This window comes from Pseudopipra pipra, chromosome Z, assembly GCF_036250125.1.
Source record: "Pseudopipra pipra isolate bDixPip1 chromosome Z, bDixPip1.hap1, whole genome shotgun sequence".
Classification (NCBI taxonomy): Eukaryota; Metazoa; Chordata; class Aves; order Passeriformes; family Pipridae; genus Pseudopipra; species Pseudopipra pipra.
Window position 1 is genome coordinate 74,615,760 of NC_087581.1, and position 25,299 is coordinate 74,641,058.

Genomic DNA, 25,299 nt, shown 5'->3' on the forward strand with positions numbered 1-25,299 from the left:
TCTGAAAATTCCTGCTTATATGTGAATTGAAGTGATTCAAGTCTTACTGTAACATAGCTATAGCGAGTTCCACATTTTCTGTGCCCAAGCAGACCTTCTTCCAAAAAACAAGGAATGATGGTATGCAGGGGCAACAGCCAAACACTGTCCCAAAACAGGAATTGAGGTGGCCTCCCTACATCAGGTTTTATAAAGCACAGAAATTTGGGTTTTTGTGGACCAGGACGCACTGTACATCTTGCCCTTCTAGGAACAGGTATTCCAAGAACTCCCACACAAATGTCTGTGTGTGGATGTGTATGTGAGTCTATGTACACTCACGTGTGTATATGTGCACACACATGCGCATGCATGCACATCCCCAGCACATGTCACCAGACGTTCTGGTCTGTCCCACAGCCATGGTAGACCAGTCGTGATGCACAAGGAGCTGGCCCTCCTCGTGCTGCATGAAGTTCCCACTCCAGCACTCCAGGTCCATCTCAGCAGGGACCTCTCCCCCTAGGTACCCAGCTGGGAGGCACTCGGTGGCCACGGGGTCACAGCCCCCTCTGCACTCCCCAGCTGCCCACAACAGCCCCTCAGAGGGGAACGGCATCAACCCTGGTGTGTTTTTCTTAGACACTTCCAGGGATTTCTCAAGTTTGCTTTGACAAGAAAAAGGTGATTTACTTAAAAACGAGACACCTGCTGTTTAATGGAATACCTGTCAATATCTCTTTATCACAGCTTTAAAAGAGATCCATAACTCCCGCAAGGAAACCATTCGATGGAATCGCTGACAGAAGTTCAATTTGAGAAATTTTCTCATGGCAAGAAAAGGCTCTTTTGCCTCTCCCCTTGATACCTAAAATACATGTATGTGCCAGTCATACACCATATTTGGGCAGTAGGGAAATCCCTGAAACACTTTATTTTTAGCAACCTTTATCTGACGTTTTTGAAAAGCATCAGAAAATCCAACAAACAACAAAACTCAACCAATTTGAAATTAACTAAAATGTAAGCAATTGACTGAGGCAAAGGTAGAGCAGGCCAAAAGCAAACCAGAGTTCAAAAGAAAAAGAAACCCACACACTTCTGAGCAGCCCTGCATAAGTGGTAAAAAAATCCCTATGAGCAACTAAAGTAACTTGAAGTGAAGTTCAGCAGTCATGACACATGGGAGAAGAGTTAACGTTCATCCCCAGAGAGGAAAAGCCTGGTAGGTGGGGTGGGACGGAACTCTAATCCCCCAGCAGTGTGTCTGGGGGCGGGGGCCCACGGCAGGGCTAGGGTGACCACTCTCAGGGACACTCACAGGTCGTGGAGCTTAACACCCTGAATTAGGAGCATCTGACCAGGCTGGCACCAGTGCTTTCGGTGTTAGATCAGACATTAATAAATACAGAAATCCTCCCAGTGTCAGCATGTCCTGTCGCTCTCTATTAGGTGTCAGGTCCCTCACATCACATTTTGGTTCTGCATCCCTTTTCTGCACCTCTCCAAGGACACATCCTGCACCTTCCTCCAAGCGTGTGCCCTTCTGCATCTCCCTCAGCTCTCCATTTATTCCAGCAGCTCTGGATGGGTAGAGTGCCTCACATGCCAAGTGGGAATAAAAATGTGCAGTAAAAAAAGCAAAAGACAATTCCATAAATGATACTTTTGAGAAATATGTGTACCACTGAACTGCTGAAATGCAGACACATGCTAAACATGAACACGTAGTGTGCTCTTTCCATTATGTCCGGATGCATAATTTCCTGTCTGTTTTCTGTCTGTGCTATAACACTGCTTCCTTCAGCCCTGGCCACTGCTGGCCATGTTAATTCACAAAACTCAGCAGCTCATGATTTTCAAAGCTTAGCGCAACATTTGCAGAACAAAGTAGGTTTTTCTCTCTTTTTGGTGGGTACAAGTATGGGGACCACAGGAACAGTTAAATTCATGGCATGGTTGGTCTACCACACAGTCGGGGGAATTCTTTAAATAGAGCCTGTCACTCTCTTTGCCCATCAATGGGATTTCCTTCTCAAACTGCTGATTCGTTCAGGTACACAACAGAGGAAATTTCAGTTAACCTTTGTTTCACCCCGGGGAAAAATCTGTCTGAAAAGTATAAAATGAATAGATTAAAAAAAAAAGAAAGAAAAAAAGAAAGAAAGGCTGCAGGGTTATTCTTCCTAGTGTTCACAGCAGTCAAAGTTAAACAGAGAAAAGGAGCAAACATGAACATTTTATTCCCACCAGAGAATAAGGTATAATATATGATTTAGAAATTCCATTGTCTATACTTGATTTCTAATTTAGCAAAGGAAAGGCTGAACACAAATCTATAGTTCTCATTGGGTGCATCAAGAATTCACTTTTTGACTCTTTCCTATATGGCTAAAATAGGACTAATAGGTTACTTTGAACAGAAACCCTTTTTAGCTATTTGATTGAGTTGTCTGAAATACCTTTTAGATTTCAGCAATCCTTGGTGAAGAGAAAAATAATAAACACTAACTCAGAATTACATGTGAAAAAATGAAAACAGGGATAAAATCGAAAGTACGGTAATAAAATAAAGGGAAGTTTTGGGATAGGTGACCGCCAAAAAAAAGCCTTAAACTGATATAAGTAATTCATAAACACCTCTGTTTTGAGATACAATTATAATTTCAAAACAGGAACAATAATTTTCATTTTCCAGTGTCATTCATCTGACCACACGACACTCACTGTGGTAACACACGGAGTGTCACTGCCGACCTGCCCCTGCCCAGCCTCCGCAGCACAGACAGACAGATGGACACGGGGTGCAGGAGCGTGGCTGAGGCCTGTGCATGCAGGACTAGGAGGTCTGCACGGGTTGAGTACCAGTGGAAGTGATATTCTGAAATGCCTTATGGGATCAATAGGTTGCCAGGAATTGATCCAGCATCACTGAGACTATTTCTGTGTTTAAGTGATCATGATTTTGTCAGCGGCTGCACAGCCCTTCGCCGAGGCAGGTCACAAAGAGAGCTGGGGGCCGTGGCAGCTGTACAGTCATGGAGAACCTTCACCTCTTAATCAGTCCTTGCGGAGGGGTGTCTGTTGCAGTCATTGGTGGCAGCTGTTGGAGCCTGGCAGCCTAACCTGGGCACAGACCCCTTTGTACAGTCAGATAAAATGGAACTCAGTTGATGGCCTAGACCTGAGCCTGAGGAGCACCCTTGCTTCATCCTCACTTACCATGTATAGAAAATCTGCAGTTGTGTCTTGGGAGTTTATTTTGGCAACATATTGCATCTTCTACCACCAATACAAAATGAATGAAATGTAAATATAAACATAAAAGAGAGAAAAAAAGTCTTGCTCTACTAAAGCTTGTCTATCTGATCCGGCACGGTCCCTGTGCCTAAAAGAAGAGGTGTAAGGGACGTGCCAACAACGTGATGAGTCTCCCTGCAATGGAATCCAAATTTAAAGCTTCTTGGAAATTCAATGCTTCACTTGAATCACAAACCTAAAACCATTCACCATCAGCTGCATTCTGGAGAAACAGCACAGCTCTCTCGATGCTTCCATAACAAGGAAATAGGAAAATAATCCCTGAGTTGGAATAATACTGATGTAGATGAATATCTAAAACTTGTCAAGCTTAATTGGGTCTCTTAACTCTTAACTTTTTCCCTGAAATTCCCGAAATCTTAAACCTAGGAAAAAAACATCACATTTCAATGCAGGCTAAGTGCCAGTCTTTGGGTATCCGGCCAGATTTTTGGTTCAGCTGTCTTTCATGTTGATAACCGGCCCACTGGGCAAAGGCAATCTAAATCATCTCAGCTCTGGCGATTCCTTCCTACCATCACAGTCAGACCAGGCTCCTATGAACAGCTCTTGGAACGTGAGGACCTCTACTCCTGCCTGGCAGGAGGCAGACCCAGAACAGCTCTTAAGGTGGCAGTTCTCAGGACTTTCATCTTTTCCTGAGAGGACTCACACAAGCTCCAGACAAAAGGACTCCCAAAGAGCCTGGTCAAAACTGGGATGTGGGAGACTGCGTTACTCTGAGAGCAGAACTGCAGTTTGTTCTTATGCCAATAAGGAGAACATGGAGTGGGTGAAGTTCTGTTGTATACACCCCTAGTTCTCCATTTTGATCCTCTTGGGCATTATAGCAAAGATGGAACAGGAAACATAAGCAGGAGGTTCCTCAAAAATATTCATATCAAATGGAATATTTCTACAGTGCCAGTAACAGAAAGGAACATCACCTCATGGATTTGCCATGAGTCAGAAAGTCTATTCAAGGAAACCTTCCCCATCTGCCACATGTGAGGGACATAGACCACTCTCTGGGTGCCCCTCCATGTTAAATGTTCTTCAAACTTGAGCTTTCAATGAAAAGGAAGACACAAGGAGCGATGTGATGACGTGGCACTCCTGACAGTGAGTGGCAACAAGGCACTGATACATCTGAGGATGTGCAGCACCTAGTTACTCCACGAGAAGAAAGCTCCAGCCTTAGCACTCAGTTCCAATTTTGGTCTTGTTGGACTTTTATCACTTTACCACCACACAGGCAGATCCTTTAGTCCATCCCTGACACACCTCTACAGAAGAAAGAGGTGGAAAGATCTTCCCAACACCTTGTTCATGCTTGTAAGAGTGCACTGAGAGTCACAGCCATGGACTGTGGTGGGTCCTGGCACACATGACACTCTGCTTTCAACCCACCAGAAAGGTCTGTAGACCCTTGGAATGTAAAAGCACCAAACAGCACTAATATCCTGTGCCTGCAGGTCACACGTCTGGAGAATGGTCTTATGTTGGGCTCTGAGGGGTGAAGATTGGAACGCAGCAAAGAATGAGAAAGGGCACAGCGTCTTTTCCATTTCAGTCCTAATTTTTGGGTGTATCCTTTTCTCGGGAATAGAAGACAACTTGGATGGATATCTTCTCAATGTGAGTCTTCTGTTTGCAATAGAAAACATAGAGTTTTCCAGAAACATGTCACTCCATACTTAGAGGCAGAATTTTGAGGTGATGAAAAATGAAGGGGCCTTGCCAAAGAACTGCTAAATCTCACTGGCTAGAATAGCTTTGTTCTTGCAATAAGAATGACAGCAGAAAAGATATTACTCTCCTTCCTCCACTTTCCAATGAAAAGCGTGGAAAAGGAAGTGTGCTCTTTATTGAAAATCAGCAAATAACAATTCTTAGTGAGATAATTAATTTTTTGCTTGTTTAAAAGTTTTTCAGTGCTGCACAGAGAAAAAATAAATCGAAGACCCCTATTTCATCTCCATTTCCTATGTATGGGAAGAAAATAGTTTTCTACCGTGAATAAATAAAATAAACCAGATTTTAAAAATAGTGTATACTTGATCTTTTTCTCATCCTTTATTACTTTCTATTTTGTGCATGTAGTGTAACCACAATTGACACTTCAATGCCAGGGTCAAAAGCACCTCGTACAATGCTAAAGATGCATTTATTTACACTTTGAACACTTGTCTCTGTGGTTTTGGTTTCTTGTTTGTTTGGGCTTTTTTCTTTCTTTTTTTTTTTTCCTCTTTATTCTTAAACAGATACCACAGCAATTGGAAAACCCTTCTCACTTCTACCAAAAAACAACTCCTATCTTAATTACACTGCTGTAGTGAGCAACAGCTTTCTTCTATATCTACTAAATTTAGTAGATACAGGTTCTCTAACGAGGTGAGCTTTTCACACATCAAAGGATTTTGGTCGCTGCATCCCTTGCCCAGTTCTGCCAGGGCAGCAGGCCAGGAAGGGTGTGATCAGCACCAGTGAGTGCTGCCCAGGTGTTTCCACATCCTGTGATATGCCCAAGATACAGAAGAGAGCACAGGGACTGGGAGAACTCACAAGTCTATACTGGATTTTAAGCATTTGAATTATGAGAGTTTAACAGGCCTTTACTGAAAATGAATCAGACAACAGCAGTACTGAATAGTTAAGGTTCATATAATTAATTTTAAAGTAGCATTTAAGACATTTAATATCACTTTTTTAAGACATTTAATATCACTTTTTCCTGCCATTCAATATAATGGGAAGGTGTATTATATGCCAGCTCTTCCTACCTGAATTTAAATACTGCAACCCTCAACTTTTTGCTGTTCCAGTAGGGAACTGTTATGTACTTCATATTTATGTTATCTAATTTATAATGTTTTGCTTGATTAAAGCATTTTTTGTTTCAATGTTGATTTTTAAACAGCAGTATTCTTTAAAATACGCAGTTATTTAATTCAGCTCAACTACTTCATGTGACTGAGCTGAAGTGAATGTGAAATATTTGTGTTAATCCAAGAAGGATGATGCACATTTGAAGTTGTGATTACAGTCATTCCTTTCTATTAAAGATTCAATAACCTGAACGGTTCAGTCTTCATACCTCAGGTGAAAGCCCCCTGCGCTGTGGCAGAGTTACGATTCTACTGCACAAACGGAATATTTTCTATATTACAAGTCTGGGCAATAATTTCTGAAATCTTTGAGGTTTTCCTCCTTTGTCTGGACAACAGCAAGGGATGCCTGAATCCCTGATCGAAGGGCTGGTTGCAAAGTGGATCCTGCTTCTACTAAGCAACACTGGGAAAAAAACCAACCAGTCCTATCGCTGGGAAAAATCACCAAGGTCTCATTCAAAATGTGCAATCAACCAAATTTCCTGAGCAGGGTGGTAGCTCATCACTCCTTTAAAAACTAACAATGCAGTCACTCTCTCTAACTCCCATCATCTTTCACTCTGCTGTGGGCAGGAAGGAGATGAGAAAAGCAGCGAAACATCAAGTTCGTTCTTGGAACCCAGGTTCAGGGCACAGGAGCCACCACAGAGCTCATGAGGATCAGTCCTATTCCTACAGTCTTGAAGAGGTGGGAAGGGGGAACACATGGCTAATGTTATGGGAGACACTCCTGAAGGAAACTGGCAGCATTTTACTGCCAGAACTTCAGAAAAAACTGACAGGGCTGTGGAGGAGGAGGAGGCAGAGGATACCCTGTGCCCACCCTCCAAACGACAGCAGGTCCCTGTGCGTGGACAGAGCAGGACCAGCACACGTGGGGCACTGCTGCAGGGGCCCTGATGGTATTCCCAGAGGTTCTCCAAAGACAAGTCCTGTCCTGCTTGTCCTGTCTCTGCCGTGGGATGACGTCCACACTGGGCTGGTGCCGCTGGTGTGGGTTCATCAGACACTGTGATACCAGAGACTACTCAGTACTGGTGGTTGGGTACCAGATCCGGCCTGATCTTCACCTGAGCCTAAAGGAAACAACGTCTGCTGGGAGCCCTGCCAACAGTGGGGCCAGGCCAGCAGAGCCACATCAGGGAGGAACTGAATTTCAGTGCTGGCACGGGGGTGAAACACGGTCCAACACACAGTCATGCAGTGAAGCCACCGTACATATGCACCCTGTTCTGACAGCTGGGAGCTGTTACAAGGTCTGGCCTTGATGCCAAGTGCAGGTGGTTTAGGAAAAATAATCCAAATCTTTATTACCAATTAAAAAACAGAGTCACAGTTTTCTTCCCAGACACTTACCCCCTAAAGTCAGAAGCAGGAAACTCCGAAAATATTACCACTTCTTAGTGGCAGCCAGGACCTGTGCTAAGAACAGCCTCAAACACTTTTATTTCAAGTTCTTGATGTATTAGCAATAAAGAAATGCTGGGCTGCTAAAGTTTGCCCCTCCTTTTGCTGAAAATCAGCAATTCAGACAATTCAGTATGACTGAATTCAGACATGCATTTCACATGTACTGCACAAGTCTGAAGATCACATATTCTTTTTCAAATAAATGTGAAGACAGTGCATTTGAGATGCATTATTTCTCCATCTGCTTTCATTTACTCCTGTGCTCATATAAGATCAGCAGCTCAATGACAGAGTAGGAGAGATGTGATCACATTATTATTATTTTTTTAACAGAGGTCCAGAGGGAAGTATAAGGGAAAGATAATCTGCAATTTGTTAACCAGCAAGACTCTTCAAATGGTTTTAAAAAATGAAAACAAAGTATGAAAGTGAAAAGTAAATGCAGCCAAGTAAACACATTATTTAAATCAAACAGATTACATTACTCACCAGCAACACTGAAAATCTGGAAAACAAGTGGGCCAACTACTTAATTTGAGACAGGCATGCAGAGCTAGCCTCCCTCTTTTGGAAATATAAAGATTGATACATTCACTGGTTGCTTGAAAAGAACATATCTCAGGAGTTGTAAAAACACTCATTTCCTTTTTTGCATTGTCTCTGATGACACGCTCTTTGAATCACACACACCTGCCTCCAGCCTTCATTATTTCTACGTTTCATTATAATGAAGATTATACTTCTGACTTCCAAGGCTTCTCGCCTTGACAAAACTCTGCAAAACCTTCCTTCCCCTTGCAATCTGACAGTGCCATAACAAAACCCACACACAATTCTTCCACAAATGTTTTTTTACCCATAACACCCCACCCTGCCGCCACACAAAAACAGAGCAGTGTGGAAAATCCAGGTGCCACTACTGCAGGTGCCACCAGTGTCACTGATATCAATGGGAACACAAGATTGTAACATCTCAGTGACCTGCAGCAGGGAACAAACAAACACACGGAGAATATGACCTGTTTAATCATAAACAATATTTGCACTGGTAAAAATGTCCAGCAGTGCTGAAATGTACAAAATAGCCACTTTTTTAGTCAAATCTCCAGTTATTAAATGAAGTCCATATGAAACTCTCATTTAATTCCCCCTTTCTTTGAGTTGTACATTAACCTGCATGAGGACTCCCTGTGCAACTGACAGCCCACAAATGTCAGCACTGCGACACTTCCATGAGGCCCTGCAGGGCAGTGGTCCCGTGGTGACTGTGTATGGCCAGTCTTCGCGAACGAAGATTTGGGAAAGGTCATTACCTTTCGAGCCTGCGCAGTGGATTTTTTAGGTGAGACACAGTGTGCGCTGAACTGAGCCCACCCTTTAATCCTGAGGTTCAACTGCCGGGGCCGAGCGAAGCTCGGACGGTGGCAGTGAGGTCCTCAGGATGTAGGTTTGTTTAGAGTGACCTTCTCTTAGATGGATGGCCTTACAGGGCTCACGAGCTCCATCTGCCCGGGGAACTCCTCTGACCGGGAACTAAGGGTGACACAAAGCCAACAATAAGGCAAAAGCTGGACCATGACTCCCTGTGTCTGCCCGTCCCCCTCTGGCAGAGCAGTGAGCCCCAGCCAGCCCCTGCTGACAGCAGAGGTGCCCTGGGTGTGCGGGCACTGCCGGGCGGCACCGCTGGCTCTGCTCTGCACACCGAGTGGCACAGCTGGCTCTGTGCTGGACAGCACAGCTGGATCTAGACTGGGCAGCAGAGCTGGCTTTGAACTGGACACCAGCTGGCACAGCTGGCTCTACACTGGACACTGGATGGTACAGTTGGGTCTGTGCTGGACTCTGGGTGGCACAGCTGGCTCTGCATCTGCCCCTTCCAGACCTGCCCCAGGGCACCAGTGCCCCAGACTGCACCTCCAGCCATGCCAGCAGAGCCCCTTGGCATGTGCCAGAAGCAGCCATGGCCACCCAGAGCACCCCTGGGTGCACGTGCCAGGGGGCTATGGGGCCCCTGGTGAACTTTTGGTGCTGACCTTCTAATGCTTTTGCTCAAGGCTTGTGCTTGTATTTGTGTTTTCAACTGGCATTTCACCTGAGACACAAGGTACAGTCACAATCTCCAACACCTATGGCTTGAACAAAAAGATCAGTAGGGTTTCTGTTTAAAAAGAAAAGCAGCATTCAACTATTTTGTCAGGAACATAGTTTACCTGCTGCGATATGCCACTTGTTTAGACCAAAGAAGGTACTGTGGCAAAACCCTGGGGTTCTTCTGGGCACAGTTTCCAAACCTTTTGCACATGCCTGTAGGCTTTATTCATGTTGAATTATACAAGCTCCCTTCCCCCCCCCTTTTTTTTTTTTTAATTCACTATCCATGCACTCAGACAAATGTTAAAAAATTAAGTTTCTGTAAGCACACTGTTATCTTAATAAGTTCAAATATTATTTGACTATTCCCCAGGGGAAGAAAAGCAATATGTTCTAAAGCAAGTGGTTGTATGTTTTGCAGAAGGTGGCTACTCTGAAATTAAGAAATGCAAATGCTTCTACAGTTTATGTGCCTCAAAGTAAAAATAATGATATTAAATTTTAAAAACGTAGTACAAGATATTGCCGCTTACACGGAAGCATCGTGAGGATGCCAAGGGACCCAGAGCGATCCCGGGTCTGGGGTTTTCAATGGCACAGACTAGTGATCACAGAATGCTGGTGATACTCTCCAGTTACCCCTGGCAACCCTTCTCAACTGTAACGATGCTGCCCCACAATAGCTTTCACTGGGCAGCTTTCTCTTCACTTAGTTGAATGCTCTGGGACCATCTGTGTCGGAAAGCATAAAAGGCCAGCCTGCCTGTGGGCCCGTCACTCTGAACACCACCTCTCTGACCCCGATTAAATACAACTTTCAATCCCTTTTGTCCTCCCTGTTGACTTCTCCTATTAAGGGAGCCCTTTGACAAAGAAAGCGGAAGAGTGGACTAAGTGCCCCCAAGAAAGGTGATGTCTGATACTGCTCAACACAAGGATTAGCAAGCCAATACATAACAAAAGCAAGTTTGGGGGAGGGGTAAAGAGGAAAAGAAAAAAATGGTTTTAGACAGGTCTTTGACTAATTCAGTAGGTACACAGTTCAACAAATAGCTATACAAGAGGCCTGCTCCCAAAGAAACAACTACTGGGGAACAATAAATTGAGGAGATACCTTTCAGCATGGCGATGCAAGGCCATGACATTGACAGGAGCAGTGGATATGTCATTTGCTACCTATGGGTTTTTAAACTGAATTTTATGGTGGGTAGAGGTGCCAAGAACACTCAAGAAGTTATTTTAAGGACAGACCTCTTCCAACAGAAAGGTCTTGTAAAATAACTTGAGTCATTTGAGGTAACTAAAGGGAGCGGGTGACAAAAACACAAACAACAGGAACGACATTGGCTGCAGAAAACCTAAATACTCGGACATTGGAACTGATTGTTTCCAAAGGCATTGACTAAAAACAAGTTGCTTTTTGGAATGTGCAAAGCTGCTTTGTTAAAAAGAATAACCAAAACTTTGCCATGCAGGCTTGCAGTAGCCATGGGTTATCCTAAAGCAGCACAGCCTCTGAGCCTGACACTGATGGTCAGCACAGAGGAGCATTCAAGTGGCATTCTGAGAGTTCAGAGATGTTGGGGGCAGGAGCATATTGCTCCCCCTGTCCATGCCCAACCTCTGCAGAGGGGACCAGCCTCTGGGCCAGCCACAACGATGGATGGCTGGGAGAGTAGGAACCTCGCTGTGCCCCCCAGAGAACAACGTGCCCTGGGGCATTTTGCCCAAGCTGTGGGGCAGTGGTGATGATGTGATCATCATAAGGGAAAGTCAGGAAGCACCTGGGTGTAGAAGATGTTTCCATTGAAAAAGTGGAGCCAAACAGAAGGTACTTTTGTAGAGTGAAGCAGCAGAAGGGATGATCGGGGGTTTTATTTCCAGGAAAAAGAGATACTGAAACAGTAGAAGTGACCAGAAAAGAGAAGCAATAGATGGAAATCCACACACAAAACAAATGGTAATAGAATCTCAATGAGTCCTGGTGGTTTCTAACACCAAAATCACCGGTAATTAAGCCAGGGAAGCAAGCAGATCAGATTGTCTCCATGAAAATGCCAAAACATTGGAAATTTACCCACTAGTGTATAACAAAGGATTACAGCCCGACTGCTCGCTTGTCTTTGTACAGAGCATTGCAGGGTCAGCCCTCTTCCCCTCAGTCCTCTTGGTGAGGCAGATCATTCCCAGGAGCAAATCTTTGTAGGGATCAAAAGCAAATTGGGCACATCATCAAAGTGGCCCTCACTTCCCAGCATCAGGAAAGTCCGATTTTGCTATTTGGAAAAAAGTCAACTATTGGCAAAATTGTTCTCTATATAAGTGCTCTGAATGTCCTCACTAAAGCCTGACCTGCAGAGGCATCAGCACTACTGACCCTACCTGACCTCCCTTATCTTGCCAGCTCCTACCAATCCCAGTCAGGTTGGTGCCTGTTGGGGGAATCCTGAGGACTGGTTCTGCACTACAACAGGCAGGAATGGGATGGAAGGAAGCCAAATGAGCAAAACTCTCTGGCTGACACTGAACAGCAACAGAAGGAGATATAAAATCAGCAGTTTTTAAAATGAAATTATAAGAGGAGAAATGCCACTGGGGCTAGTCCAGGCCATGGAACCACAGGGCTCCCATCAAGGGGGGCTTCTTGCCTAAAATAGGCTCACTGTACCATCACAGCAGACGATCCCCTTTTAAATAAAGGGTAAAATTGTGCTTGTGTCAGGGAAGAGTTATACAAGAGCTAAGGAACCAGCAGCGGTGCTTACCACCCCCAAGGGCAGTGCCTGTGGCTCCAGAGCCGGTTCCGGAGCGCTCCAGCACGGGCTCTGCAACCCTCCTCAGCCACTGGGCTTTTACTGACAGCTTTATTGCCATTAACTATCTGCCTTTTACGTGTTCTATTGAGATTTAACATTTTATTTGGCACAGTCAATTTAGACTACAGATGCGTTTCCTTCTTCCTCTTCTTGTCTTTTTCTGAAAGGGGGGAAAAAGACATCAGTAAAGTCCTCGAATGGGTGCCACTGAAAATTAGTATTTCTCTATGCACTCTGGAAAGTAATAGATGGGAAACTGTTTCTAATAGTTTTACTTTCTGTGTTATCTAGAGAAAAACAGATTCATACATACAAAACAGACTCTTTCAGAAGATAGTGCTATGAAAAATGAAAGACTGTTCCAAAGTAAAAAGTGATTATTTCAGAAGAAATGAGAAGCTCCAATGTCAACCCTACTCCCTGAATCAGCAAAAAATCAAAGCTTTGCATAGAATAGGAAATTGGAGATTTTCCTTAAATTTACATTTCTTTTTGCTGAGCACATTTTTGCTTCAACGTGAAAGAACTTCTTAGAGACACTCCTAGTTTCAGACATTGCATTTTGCTATGTGGTTGTAAAATGCTGCTGCCTGGGACTGGAATTTCATTAGTACAATTGGAAGAATTTATGTATGAATGCTAGATATGAGCCACAACAGCCATGGAAGCCAGCTATTTTTAAGACTTATGTCTATGGATAACATCATTCAAATAAAAAAATTATTTATTTTTTTTAAAAAATAAGATTCCCTCCATCATATTGACAATTGTCCAACACAAAGCCTAAAGCCATATAACCTAAAAAATAAAAATTGCAGTTTCTGCTGTCAGAATCCGTCAGAAATGTTGGCAAAATACTTACATATACATCTCTCATATTCTGTGCACTAGTACAATAAATCAGGAAAAACTAACTTTAGGATTTCATCATAAAGTACTGCACTGTTTACTAAAACCTAAGTGATACATAACATTTGCATTCTATATATGCAACAATTCTAATAATTACAAAATCAAAAACCATATAGTTTTGATATTACAATCTGCCTAAAAGAGGCTCCTTCTCAAGACTATCCTCGTGATCCTAAGCCTCAGAAAAACTAAACTGAAAAAAGTGAAACTGACTCTGAAAGATGTGAAGTTTTCAAAAACAAAATTCAAAAACCAAGGAAACCTCAGCCAGCATTATAATTGTAACCATTTACAAATAAACTCTTTTCTTATAGCAATTGTTTTTTTCTGGTGACCATTCCTGAATTATTTGCTGAGCTTCTGGGAGACACACCAGAGCACACGGGATGCTGCCATGGGGGATAGTTGGCTTCAAAATAATTTGGGACTGCTTCAGTATGTGAACTACTCCTCCTTTGCGTTAACAAACCCAATAATCCTTCAGGACAGAGAATATGCTCACATTACACATTCTTGAATAGATTAATAATTTATAGAAAACACTGTTGTATGAACTGCTGATTCACGCACAGCAACAAATACCCACAGTGGAATCTTAAACTACAAGCATGAAACCTCCCAGGTTTTGCCCAGATCTTGTAAAAACTCAGCAAATAATTATTTTAAATCTCAATCAAAATTAATCTGCTCTGTATTTTCTTCTTTACTTTGGTACCACATATTAATTGTGTACAATGATCTCTAGATCGTGGCCTAGGTCTCTATTTCTACCAGACCACATATCACCAACGCCTGCAAAGCAGATGGACAATCCAAAAGGAAAGTCACAGGCAAAGAGCAACGATGTCACTGTGAAAGATGAGCGGAAGGAACATGCACAAAATAGTCAGGACTATGAAAAAACCAGTGAGAACACCAGAGGTGCTGAAAGTGTTTCTCCTGACTGTTGTCATCAGAAGTGCCGCATTTTGTCAGTGAGTGATCTTTGCTGGGGCTTTAATTCTAACTCTGCTTAACCTCACACACAAGCCAATGCGTTCCAGCATGCCTAATACTGAAGCAAATAATACTAAACTCAACAAATATTAAACAAATATTAAACAAATACTAAACTCTAAGTTGCCACTAAGATATTTTTTCTTCAGACTATATATCCTAAGAAATATAGGACTATATATAGGACTTTTCTTAGGACTATATATCTATCTTTTTGGATGCAATTTGTATCCAAACCCAAACAATATAAAATACTCCCTTTAGATTACTTTTTTACAAGTAAGTACCACTGAGGGGTTTTCAGAACCTCCTCAAGCAGATTTGGGTGAGAAGGAGGTGGTGAATGGGCAGCTTTAGTAGCACAGGGCAGTCTCTGAGAGAGAAGTGAAGGGATGTAACTGGCCCCAGAGTGGCTGCACAGCCACTTCTGGAAGTGCCTCTCTGACTCGGAGGAGACGGAAAGGAGAGCACATGGCAGGACCACCGGCCCCTCTGGCAGCCTCTTGCACTGTGAAACCCCAGTCTGTCACACCATGGAGGGCAGGGCTGGATGGGGAGCCCTGAGAGGCGCTTGGAGGACAGAAAATACTGGAACTGCTGCAAATAAAGGGAGGTCCCTGAAGCCCAGGCTGTACTTAAACACCAAATTTGGTATTTAATTCAGTAACTACATACCAAAATACTTTGTTGTCCAAAGGCAGGGGAGGACGAGCACCTTGGGGAAGAGATGGGAGTACTGACCCCTGCACCACTGAGCTGAGCCAACACAGAGGGACACACTCATCCAGGTGGGCTCCTGCAGCACTGGGGGCAGGAGCAGACCCTTGCTACTCTGGATGGAGCCACAGCAAGCAACCACTGGCACACAGCTGAGTGTGGCTGAGGAAAAATGACACTGCACTGTGAACAGGCACATGAAAAAACCCAGTACCCAATCCTAAAACCCAGTTATGCCTTCAGCCCACGATATCTGAACCTACTGAGTGGGATCTCCCTCCACCTTCTTGTCTTTCAGCCTCAGAAACTTCAAGAACTCTCCTGACCTGTTCAGCTGAGGACACACTGGCCACTTTCCACTCCACAGTGAACTCATCCAGGGCTGAGCCACAAACCATGTGTCTATGGAATGGCCACGGTACTGGGAAAGCCTTGAGGAGGCTTCACCATGCACAATGCATTCCAGCAGTGTGGCTGTCAGGGCACCAGGGTCCAGCTTTCCAGGACTAATGGACATAAAAGGTATTTTCAAGGATGAAAATGTCCTTTTTCAATTACATTTTCATACATTTTAGTTCTCTGCAGGAGAAGGGTATCTGACAGGAATATGGTTTCATAACACACATGTCATGACAGCAGGGAGAGGGACAGAAGTGTTACCCATGATCTGGCTTGGAACAACAACGGATGGAGCAGGACAGTCTGAATGAGTGCATGCAAACTCATGCTTGGAATGTTTTTCCACCCATTCTTTTTAAAGGTGAGGCTGCACTGCCCAAGCCTTCCAGCAGGAACTAATGGTGCCACCTGTGCCATCAGCCGCAAACCCTCTGATCCTGGCAGCAGCCGATGCTGTTTGCTGCCGTGTCCCTGCATCAGGTTTACCTCTGTGCCCTGTATTCCCACCACTTACTCTTCTCATGACACACGCTGGAAAGAAAAGACACTGGTGCAACATAATTCAGACATTTCAAACTTTTCTCTCAACTGTTTCTGAAACGTATCAGTTCCATTCAGGCTTAGAAAAGGAGCTGCAGCACAGGGTGAGGCGTATCTTATGTCAGGATCCTGTCTGCTCCCTGTGGCCTCATAAACAAGCTGCTTTCTTTAGAAATACAGCAGACCTCCAATTTAAATTTATGGAAAGGCTGAACCAGAGGAGCCCACACTCAAATAATTTTAATAACCTATTAAGTTGCGACTTCAGATTCATTTTATAACAGTGTTCCTCAGGGAACAGCACTATCAGGATAAAGATAGAGTTTTTTTTCTTTTAAAGATAAATAGCATCATTAATCTGCAACATTTCTTTTCTATTATCTTTCAAAATGAGGAGTTATTTTGTTCTGATCTTGAGGTAATTAGCCTTCATTCACTAGACAGAAAATGTCTGTGTTCTGAAAATTAAAAATGTGTCATTAAGTGGAATTTACCATAATGTCATTTATCTTTATATAGTTCATCAGTGACAGCAATGGGCCTGGGAATCCATCAGCTTTTACAGAGAAAGCATTAAAACAAATTGAAAAACAGAATAATCCCAGACACTCTTTAACACAGTCAAAGCCATTTGGGTAATTAAATAGTGGTATTTAAAGTTTTAATTTAGATTTTCCCCTCTGTTCATCAGCAATCAAATGAGATGTTCATATTCATAACTGTTTGTAATAAAGGGTTTCATAAAGCAAACGGAATATCAATGCTGTTAAAATTAAAGAGAACACAGCGAAACCTTTCAAGTGCAAACAAGGAAGTTCATTCCTGCTGCACCTTATTTTCTGTGGTTATACTGGGAATAAACCCTTGCTGTACCTGGCTCACTCTCCACACTAACAACGGCCAAATCCTGTGATGACTGTGCTCCTGGTGGTCAGAGCCACTTTAATCCACATTCCTTATCTTTGGGCGTTTTGTGACGCAGGAAATCCAACTTCCACAAGTGGCACAGTTCGTCTCCTGTCTCCATTGTTTTCCAAATGTTTGCATATTAATCTCAAGCATCTTTTATCTTGTATGTTCAGCTCTGCAGAGAGGATCCTGTTGTGCTCCTGCAGTTATTGCCACGCGACAACGTGTGCCCCGGAAACCTGTATGTGGTCTAAATAATGCTAGAAGTAATTATTGAGGGACACAAACAGAATGGATAAGAGCTTGCTAGCACCACTCTTGCTAGGAAATATTATGCCTTCCATCAGCTTTTGCCAAAATTAAACTAGAGAGATAAAATTATGTAGTTCCTCATGAAACAGTTTCAACCGAAGTAAGTCTGAATAATGACCCTTCCAACACATGTACATCCTCACCAAGCTGCTATTGGCTAGGATGCTGTTATTTAAAATAGGGAAAAAAACCACACCTGTCCTCTCATGTGAGTGCAGCTGGACCTAAACTGACCAAAACTGTCAATAGTTTAGTGTGTGATTTTTGTTCTTTTCTTCCACATGGTAAAAAATGCTACAGGATTTTAGTTTATTCTCGAATGAAAAGTCCAATAACTTTTGCTCACTCTCTTTTAAATAAAGTGGAAAAAACCCAAATCATGACTCCATCTACTCCAATGTTACAGGGACGTAGATATTTTCTGCAGAACAACCCGAAATGTTCTATTTTTTGGTCCCAGAGCAGCAGATTATATATTAGGCAATAAAAGAGAGTCTTATATAGTGCCAGAAAGAGCCATCAGGAACCTGAGTGCCTCTGGAATTTTTCAGATATGGAGAGGAACAACTCAGCATGGCATAAATCACATACAATGTGAAATCAGGACAAGTTTTACAGCTTGATAAATAACAAGACACTGATAAACTGATGATAATCTGTTTCTATAAACACTATTCCAGCAACCTCTAAATTGTTTTCTTTTTTTAATATATTTTAACTTAATTTTATTTTTAATTTTCACTAAGTGCTACGCCTTGGTCTCTGCTGAGGGATGGTCATAACTTCTGCGGACATCAAAACGAACTCTAGAGGTGACAAGACCAAGTCATACATGAACACGACAGAAATACCTGCACTACCTGCCAGAATTAACTGATTAACCATTTTTTAAAGACAAAATTACATCACCAAAAGCCTAACATGAATGGTTTTTAAAGGCATATGCAGACGGAAATAGGCAAGAAGGTCCAAAATTATGCCTGTTATGTAGCAGCAAAGTGATTAATAAAGAATTGCCAGGAGATATTCCCCATCAGTGGACAGAAACCTCTCTAACTCCCGGGCAGAGCTGGAAAGCAGAGCCCGTCCATCCTACACTGCCAGGACAACCAAACAGGCGCACAGGACGACAGGGGGAAACCAGGATACACTTCTATTGGGAAAATTGAGAAATCTGAGCATTTCCAATACCTCAGGCACAGTGGCATGTTTAGTGCTACCCAGGTGAGCTAACGGCAACCGGCAGCACAGACAAAACAAATGCAAAAATGTTCTTTAAAACGGTCTCTACACCGCAATTCTGAGCGGCAAAACACAATCGGCACCACATTAGGAGTGTGCCCCTTGCCCCCCAAACCACCAGCTACCTATTGGGGCAGCAAAAATAGCTCAGCTTTCGGTAATGTGAATTCTATTCTTGTAACATTTCACTTCCTGTGTCTTTGTGTTGCTCAAGGAAGTGAAACTCATGCATTGCATGTTTGTATTATCCCTGTTACAGCAGACTTGCAGACAATGTCTGCAATGGTCTGGAGCGATAAGAGCTGCCTCCAGGACACGGATTCTCCTGGGGATTAGGCAGCACCATCTGGGGCCTCCCGTTGATCTGCAGCAGCTGCAGCCCAAACATCAGTGCGGGGTGAAAACGGGTGCTGGTCCTGGAGTGTTTAACAAGTTGCTGCAACTTGGTTTCAATTATAGTTTGCTATCTTTCGAGAAAAAAAAGGGAAAATAAATAACAGAGCGACTCTCTTTCTTGGCAGAGAAGTGCCAGTGGATGTTTACTGCAGCTCTGCATCCCTCTGCACTGCCCTCTGTCTCAAAGAAAACTCCCTGTCAACGAGGGACATGGTGAGCTGGTGCGGGGCAAAGACTTCAGAAAAAACAGGATATGGCCAGCAGAACTGGCGCTTTCAGTACACTCACCTGTTGTCATTCACTGAAAAAGAAAACTTCCAAATGTCTAAAATGGGTAAAGCAAACCGTTGGAAGGGCTGCAAATTTAGGTACCCAAAACATGTAGTTTTCCCTGCAGGTAAGAAATCAAAGGTAGTTGTCAAAGGCACATAGTTAGAGGGATATCACAGTCCTGTCAGGATTTCTTTGTAGGCACCAAGAAGGAATGAGGGAGCTGGCATGTCATGAGCACATAGGTTGTCTGCTGTGTTGGCCAAGAGAGCCCTTGCCTAGAGATTTTTGGCACTCTCTTCTCTAGTCACTCTTTTCTTCCTTACTTCACTTATTTTCTGCTGCAGCTGCACCTTGCTTTGTAATTATGTTAAGCAAACCACAAGGCACTGCCTAAAACCAATAAATCTCATTAAAACAATTAAATTATTTTTTTAAGGAAGTACTGCTGATTAAAAAGTTATTAAAAAGGAATGGAACAAAACAATGAGAAAGAGGAAGGAAAAATTTTGGTGTGATCTCTGCATGTGCTTTTCAAAGCTGATGCTTCAGCTCTGAATTTGGATTAGAAGTTCCCATTATTGCCAGTTTCCTGAACCTGGCTGGAAATGCTCACCATGTCCTGTACTGAGTACCAGGAGACGGGATGGTGAAGACGCCAAGACAAGTTGGCTGAAGACAGGACACACTAGATCAGCAGAAAAGAATTAAATACTCATCCTGCTGCCTGGACCAAGTGTGCAACCCCTCCATGCATGCCTTAAGCAGAAGCCAGATGCTTCCGGATGTGATGTTGTAAAGGTGGCCCTGAGCACCCTAACACTGCACAGGAGGCTCTGGGTGCTTCAGTGCCAGATGCTCAGCACTGTCCAGACAGGTGTGATGGTGTTTCAAACACAGGTGTTGGGAACCAAATTTCTACATTCATATTAAACCTTTAAATAAAGTCAAGACTAACTAGAAGATAATTGTAGACTTTTTTTTCTTTTTTTTTTTTTTTTTTTTAATTAGAACAAGCTACAGACTTCTGACATTACATCTGACATTTTTTGACATTTTGACATCTGCACAGCAGAGCCTATCCATTTACCTTTTTCCTACCCAAAGCACAGCTACCATGCATTGTCCAGGAAATGTGACCAAAGGAAATGTGGCTGAATGAAATGTGACCAAAGGAAGAACCAACCTCTGCTTCTTCCCAGGGGGCCCCAGAGCTGTGATCAGCTGCAACATCCACGGGGCCTGCAGCAGGTGAGGACCCTCCTGCTGGTGCAGGGCAGCCCCCGAGCAGCCCCTACCAGGGCCCCCAAGTCCCTCCACTGTGCCACCAGCTCTTGCCCACTCTGCCACTAGGTCACTCTTCTGCCACAGCAGCTCCCTTGGTGTGGCTCACTGGACCAGGGTTGGGATGTGCAGCACCAGTGGCACCAGCGGGGAGACCCACAGACCACTCCTGCCCCATGGCCAGCAGCTCTCATGGTCCTCATGACCCCTTGACAGTCTTCCGAGCCCACCAAGAATCTAGTGTCACAAAGTTATGTGGCTTAATGACATGGAGCCCGGTGAGGACTTTGTTCCAAGCACCAGTTTTAGTGGACACTGCCTGGGTTCTTGCACTGAACAGATAATGGAATCTCTTCCATGATCCTGTTCACACACACATGATGTTACACAGCCCCTCCACCACTCTCCCACTGTTTGAGGCCTCATTTAACAACAGTAATTAAAAAGCATTTGAGGCTGCCACAAAGTGTGACATTTATCCTATTTGAATGCATTTGTAATGTTTAGTTTTGTGTAACAAAAGCATTTAATAGCATAAATATAGGTGCAATTCTAAACACCTGAAATTCAGGTTCCAACTCCAAGAGATGCTGATATGCATAATAACCTTCTCTGATGGTAAAACAAAAATAATTGTATTTCTGTAACTAATAACCCTGTATGTCCTACCTTCTTACCTGTTCTACTCCTGCCAGATAGTCTGTTCATATGCAAAGTTTAACACCTTCTGACACACAAATACAGATCAAAAAGATATGCTACTTTTGCACGACTATAATGAAGATATTGTATTTGACAGGTAGATACTATCAACTGAGTTGAGTGCCAGCAATACATGAGGTTTGGAAGAATAAGAACCAGTACATCCAGTGGCAGCTCCCAGTCCATATGCTACTCTGCTCTGGCCTGAACAGATAATTTTAAAAGCATTTTCACTTACCATTTCTGAGGGACCAGGATGTTGCAGGCAAACTGCTGACTCTGTCACCTTTTTGCTACTGATAAAAACATTTGTTGGTGTATTTTCTACAATTTCCTCCCTACTTGTGTACTGTTTCACAAATACAAAAGGAAAATAGGCAGAACTAAAAAGCCAGTCATTGAGTTTCAGCATCAAACACTTCAGCACTCAAAACCTCCCGCAATCTCTAATGTACTATCACAGAATCACAGAACATCCCAAGTTGGAAGGGACCCACAATAATCATTGAGTTCCACTCCTGGCCCTGCACAGGACAGCCCCAGGAATCCCACCATGTGCCTGAGAGCGTTGCCCAAATGCTCCCTGAGCTTTGTTTTTGTATTCTCTGTTACTTTAAACACTTTCCTAAAACCACAAACTATGAAGGTCTCCTCCTGACCAAGCACCAGACGCCTTGTGTTTTTCCCTCTGGGGACAGACAGTGGACACATTCAGGGACACCTTCTGCCTTGGCCCCACAAGGATCAGTGTGTTTGCCTCCAGCTACAGATGGTGTTCCCCCAGGAATCCCAAGGCCTGTGCCCTGGGATACCCCTGCTCCAGCTCCTCTCCTTGCCCCAGCCTACCCACAGAAGACTGCTGGTCCCTTTGAGGACCACTGCTCCAGCAGGTGCTCCCCGGGCAGCCAGACCCACTCTCCGTGGTTGGAATGCCCCCCTTGGACACTCATAAGGCCAATGAAGATGCATTGCAGTTTTGCTGGAAGGGGTCTGAACAGCCAGTAAACAAATGGCTCCCTGCTGCGTTCCTAACAGAGACAGCGGCTCCACACAGTGAAACCCAGAACATGCTTGGGGAGGTTAAAAAACAAAACAAAACAACAAAAAACCCCCGAAGCACGACCACTTTAACGTGAGTGAAAGGCAGCACACAGGAGGTACAGCAAGCTGCGGACATTATTTTACCAGTCAAGGGCTCTAAGTAGACAATTATATGCTTAAATGTTAAGATTCCCTAAGATGAATTAGCAGTCTCCATAAAATAGTTTGAAGCACCTGTGTTACAAGAAGAATGTCCATTTAGAAGTTGAAGCATAAAAGGAACAGAAGCATAAAAATACAGTTTTATGGAAAGTGATGCTTCTTCTGAAAAATAAGCAAATAAAAAGGATTTTCTTTTCCCCTAGATAAAAACAAGTTTATCAATATAATTATTAAAATAAAATTTCTAAATTAAAGTTGCATTTCCTTAAAATTACCTGTTATGCTGGGGGGAAAAAAAAAGAAAAAAGTCTAAGTAGGGCTTCCCATGACTAAATGGATTAATTCTTTAGTACCACACAATTACTACTCTCCACACAGTTTCAGTGAACATCTAAATAAACACCCAAAGCTTATTTTACACAAAGAGCAGATCCATTCTAAGGAATAACTCAAATGCCAAAAAGCTGACATTTTGCATAAAAAAATAAAGCAAAGCTGTACAGGGAGACGGAAGAAAGGAAAGGACATTTTAGGTAGGTTTGTGGGGTGACAGCCACTGACAGACGGACCTTTGTTGGAGCTGCGCTGCTCACACGCCTGCTCTGTTCCTGGATGTCTTTCTCCAAGTGATGTTTCCCGATGCAATGCGGGAGCTCAGCCTGACCCATCTGACCCTTTGGAGCGATGAAAGGCCAGGCTGAGCAGCCTGCAGGAGGACAAGGACCCTGCAGCCAGCGCGTGCACAGGAAAGGGGGTGTGTGGCCGCTTGGGGGTCTCGCGACCCTGTGAGCCCCAGACAACAGCCAGGGGGGCAAGGGCAGCCCGACCCACACCCACACTGACAACAGGGCAACAACATGGCCCTGGTCTCATCACCACAAACGTGAATGGGCTGCATCACGTTTTCACGCAAAAATTGCTCTGATTTGGGTCTTTGCAAGGTGGGCATTTGACATCTGGTGGTTTTGGCAGATATATTACACAGCGTTTTTTTTAAAAAGCAAAAACTCAGGAGCTGTAAGCCATTCTGGGTGGAAGAATTGGAAAGTTATCCCCAGCTTCTAAATGTTCCTAATTTTTTCTGCTTCACAAAAAGGCCTGGTTATGCTTCTTTTCTCCATGCAAAGAGCAGCAACCTGCCCTTGGGTCTTGGGGGTCAGTAGTAACTGGCTCATCATAATTTACAGGGCATTAATATTGAAACTCTGTTTCTGTTTAACAAGACACAGCTTGTCATTGACACAGAAATTCTTATGTCTTATCCCTCTCTCTAAAATAATCTGTGTTTCAGTAGACTAGCAGCATTCTGTGATGGTGCAGTGTGGAATTAAACAGGGGAAAAATCAGCACTGTGTCTCAAAATCGGTGTAACTCTGCAGCCTTTGAGGGTGTAATGCCTGATCAATTGTTGTAAAAATACATCGATGACAAAACATGGACATAAGCCATGCTTCTACCTTACCACAAAATTCCTAGCACTTTGACAACCAGGTTCAGCCCAGCACGAAGTTGTCCTCAGGTAAAGGTGTGTCACTACAGGCTGTGCCCTGTGCTGAACTCGACACAGCAGGATGACAGCAGGGTTGGAAGTTTTCTTTTCCCCAAAGATGGTTTATACCCAACACAACACCCACAGATGAAGCATCACCTCATTTCCTTTAACTGTTGCCAGGGACTGCGATTCAGCACAAAGTAAGTGCCATCAAGACTTTGTTAAGGACAAGGAATGCCTGGCAAGAGCACCTGGCTATGTTGGCAATTTCTGACAAGGGGCAGAAAAGAGGGACACAGCTACCTGCATCCAGCCAGAAACAAGGGAGACAGGGTGCCCCAAAATTAGGTCTATGGTAAAGTGCCTTCTGGGGAGGGGGGTAGGGGCAGATGAGGTTCTGAATTCCAGACAATATTAGACCCTGCAGAAGCTTATCTTTGTGTGAAATTTTAAGGTTAAAGAGAGAACTAAGATGATATATTTTAGAAAGCAAGAAAGGATAAAGGAATGCCTAGAAGTATTTTGCACTGAGGAAGGAAGGATGCCTTAACCTGGACTAGTGCTTTAATACTCATTGAAAGTACCGCAGTGTCTGTCACAGCATCCTCTGCTTTCAGTGGTCAGTCCGACATTTCCAGACTTTCACTTTCCATGTGCCTCCAGACTGCAAAGGGGAAATCACGTATTCCCAAACCATTTAGTTTAGAGCTGCATACACCACAAGACTAAAGAACTTTAATTCCTCCAGTTCCAGAAAAATACCATCTTTTCCCTGGCTAATACGGCACTTTCTAGGTTGCTTTTAAAAACACATTCTCGAGCAGAGCACCTTGCTGACAGAGATACAAACACTCTCCACATCTAACATAAATTGTGCTCAAACCAGTACCACCTCATCCTTCAAAGTAAGATGGTTGAGTCCATTGGGTTCACGCTGTACAGGGCTTACAGAGATTTCTTTATTTCCACTAATGCTGATACAAGAAACCCAAGTTCCACAGATCGACATGCGTTGTTTGTTGTGCGTTGGGGCACCCTCACATCGAAGACAAGCGCTCGGTTCTGCCAGCTGTGCTTAACATGTTTGCAACACCATAAAGATGAAACAGCATAATGGTATAAATCCTATTACACTATATAATCTCTAAATTACACTCAAGTGGATAAAAAAAAATACACAGCTTGTTAATGAACTTTACATTTTCATAATACCATTTACATTGTGCAGAAGATTCCACTACTTTGGATATAAAGTTTATGAAAATCCATTTCTCACAGATATTACTCATAACATATCCTGTTTGTCCTGGGAATCCATTCCCCTGGAAATGTCGGCCTTGGACTGGGTGAGTTTCTCACCCACCTCCTTTTTACCTTCTCTGGGCTCTCGCATGGCACCTGGCACAGCAGCGAGGGGTACAGAGGAGGTAGCTGCTCT

At 43.5% G+C, this 25,299-nt stretch overlaps 1 protein-coding gene and 1 long non-coding RNA gene across 5 annotated transcripts in view; one reads left to right on the forward strand and one right to left on the reverse strand.

Moving 5' to 3' along the window:
* The window catches only part of ZCCHC7 (zinc finger CCHC-type containing 7), an 86,513-nt gene that overhangs the window by 34,256 nt on the left and 26,958 nt on the right, over window positions 1–25,299 (reverse strand). The window lies entirely within an intron of this gene.
* Window positions 18,469–25,299, forward strand: part of LOC135407446 (uncharacterized) — a 274,027-nt gene continuing 267,196 nt past the window's right edge. The window contains exon 1 of the long non-coding RNA XR_010426876.1: window positions 18,469–18,480. This is a non-coding gene — a long non-coding RNA (uncharacterized LOC135407446). The remainder of the gene's footprint in view (window positions 18,481–25,299) is intronic.